A 3,392-nucleotide genomic window follows, 5' to 3' on the forward strand; every position below is an offset into this window, starting at 1 on the left:
AGGGTTTGAAAATTTTATTGCAGGGAATGTTGATAACCGCAGCGGAGCTGACCAACCTCATGTTGTTTTTAAGAATCAAGATTATATTTTTTCAGAAATATGAAAAGACGGTCACGAACTAGGCTAGATTGTCGCCCCTCGAATAGAGGCGCCTGAAACAGTCGCTTCACTGTTTTTACCCCTAACGCCGGCCCTGCCTTTAAGCCATCTCAGATACTAGAGTTAATCAGTTTTGAAAAGTGTCACTATATAACTCTAAATTTGAAATTACTTTTTGCTTAACTGAACAACGTTTCCGTGGTGTAGTGGTTATCACATCCGCCTAACACGCGGAAGGTCCCCGGTTCGATCCCGGGCGGAAACAGTAATTTTTTTATAAAGTTGTCTCGAGGAACTGAGTCCAACAATACAAAAGTGGTATTTCAATTTTTGTACATATATACCAATCTCATGCAAGAAGTTAGTGATGCAGGTAGCGTGAAAATAATAGTTCAAGACCATATGTTGGGAGAAATTGACACTTTTGGCACAAGGTGCATAAATTACATTTTGTACCTTCATGCAAAGTGTTGCACAAAATGAAAACTATTTCAGTTCTTCAATATCTAAAAATATTCAATTATGAAATGTTACAGTACATTGTTAAAATTAAACTAATACATTTATACTTAAAAGCAGGGATCAATTGAATTAAAAAATTACTTTTAACGATGTGCTTATATTGTGAAAGTTAATTGAATAGTATTCCTTTGGTCCCTAATTTTTGGTCACGAATTACACAATACAGTCGACTGTCGTTAACACGAACCTCCTGAACTCGAAATCCTCGAAAACTCGAATCCTTTTCAATCCCCTTGAAAAACCTGCCAAAAAGCCAAAAAATAACCCTGCATAACTTGAAATTATATTTTACGGTTATATTTTACCATTTTTACCTCTATAAGTCGAAGACCCACAAATATTATCTCTATTACTACTACTGAGTAGTTAATTCGAAACAGCACAGAAAAAACTGGATATTGCTAAAATTTTGGCTAGCTATATTCCTGTATCGACTACTCGATACAGGAATAATATATATTACAGGAATATTATTCCTGTATCGACTACTCGATACAGGACTATAGCTAGCCAAATGGTCTCCAATATCCGATAACGGATTGGCACTGTCAAGAAGAAGAATTATGCATTCTAATGTAACAATCAAAGATTTCAATAATTGTACTTTCAAAACTATGGACTGGGAGTTCATTCAATATTCAAATTATTTTAGAATGAATAGAAAATATCAAAACAAATCTTATTTATTTTCATAAAATCACATATCAGCACAATTGCAGTAATTCTTCTTTATTAATCAAAAATATAAGTGCATTAATGTTGTTGATGAGAAAAATAATTCTCTCAATCATTTATTCTGAACACTAATGATATTTATGCTAAAATTGTTAGGTTAGTTATTTTACAATATATTTCATCAATGCTTTTCGATAACTTATCCGTAAAGAAAACATTGTACACAAGATTCTTCATCAAAAATATATCTAGTTATTCAAATCCTTTTGGTTATCCAATGCAGTTATTAAATATATAAATACGTATGTGAGGATTGTACCTATTAGTATTTTCGATTTTTTTCACCCTGGAGAGTTCAACAATTCTGCAAAATAAATGTAAATAGTAACCATAAGAGATGTAATAACTTTGTTTGATTCTACCTTCCATTTTATGAAACAACTTCTTCTATACTATTGGATAAGTTCGTGATTTGATAACACAGGATCTACTTGATATATTTCTATTTAGGCATGTTCCAGGAATTTCGATAATACTGGGTATAGAGTAGATATTGTTATTGTTATTGTTCACGACTTGACTTCTGAGCAGAAATGAAAATAAACGATGAAGTGACAGATAAATCCGTGACGGCTGACGGGAGAGTTCGAAGTACCAACATATAATAATAAAATATAACCATGAAAGCTGTGCAAATCTGATATATTCTCGTACGATTTTGTTCAGAATTTGATTGTATGAACTACAAAACGTTTGAAAAAAAAAAGCATATTTCATTCGGAGTTGAAGTGACTTTTCATGGCTCGCTTAAATTAAACACAAGCTTGCCATGAAAAGTGACTTCTCCTCCTTATGAAATAATATACTATTTCCACTAAGTCATCTTTGTCCGTCATTTCAATGATTCTGAATTTAATCATCAAAATTCACTCAGATCTAGAAAACCATTACAATGAGTCAAGTATTCATCTGATAACTACAAAGATTAGGATAACAGCACATGCAAAAGTACTTTTTTATCATCCATCGATTACCATCTGACTGGGTAGAGGACGTCTAGATCCCGTAGGTTTCAGCGCTCACAGAGGAGATATACGAGCTTGCAGTTAAGCCATTGGGAAAAGGTCGCTAATGTAAAATGTTCAAATCGCAGTATTTTATCCGGCCCGAGATATCTGCAGGGTATTTTCTAATTGTGAGAGGAAATAAGTCGTTGGAATTCGACGAACGTGGCAATTTATATGGAAAATTCATTAAGGAGATAGCGAAACAAAAGAGAGTAAGCTGTGAGCTAGTCTGGAGCGGGATTTGCATATTTGTTTTTATGAAATGGAAGGTGGAAATGGTCGCCGAGCTCACATGATAAGAGCAGTATGGTGAAATCTGTCTCTTGAATCAATGTGTATTTTCATCAGGTTCAGTGGCGTAACTTCATTTCATCTCTTTGAATTTTGAATACTCATATTTTAAGATTGAAACAATCAAATGAAGATGAAATGAGTTTTTATACAAGATCCAGTTTTCTGGATTACTTACAGACTCTGTTACCAAGACGGTAGGTCATGATTAAGTACGAGTTGATAAACCGAAGGAGTCGACAAGTGATTTTACCGATGCCTGAATTACTTACCGACATTTCCATAATTATTCGTTCAATTTTACAAATATTGAGAAAAAACGATATGACTATTTATTAGCTGTAGTGAAAATGAATCCACTATTTTTTCCAAAAGATGGCTTTAGTTACCAGTATCTCGCATTGTATAAGTCTAATCGGGCTCCACTAGAGGGCGTTAAAAATATGAGATTTCGTACTACAAAAACTATTTTGAGAGTTATGTGATTAGTTCACTAAGTGCAGTTTGAACTCGCGTCAAAGATGGACACTAGCAAAGAGTAAATACGCTATATTTCACAGTTTTTCTTCGATGAAGGCGAAAATATCACGCGAATTTTTGGTCTCGATTCCATGCCAATAATTTCTATGTCGAAGTACCACGCACTGGAAGGCCAATTGTCGAAAATGTCGATAAAATCATGGATCTTGTCGAGTTCGACCTTCATGTGAGCACTGTTTGCCCAAGAACTGAGGATTG

At 34.1% G+C, this 3,392-nt stretch overlaps 1 non-coding gene across 1 annotated transcript; it reads left to right on the forward strand.

Annotated features, from left to right (window-relative positions):
• The first annotated feature begins 291 nt into the window (after positions 1-291).
• On the forward strand, positions 292-364 carry Trnav-aac. The gene has a single exon. It is a non-coding gene; the product is annotated as a tRNA-Val (tRNA).
• Positions 365-3,392: the final 3,028 nt, after the last annotated feature.

This window comes from Harmonia axyridis, chromosome 3 (genome assembly GCF_914767665.1).
Source record: "Harmonia axyridis chromosome 3, icHarAxyr1.1, whole genome shotgun sequence".
NCBI classification, from domain to species: Eukaryota; Metazoa; Arthropoda; class Insecta; order Coleoptera; family Coccinellidae; genus Harmonia; species Harmonia axyridis.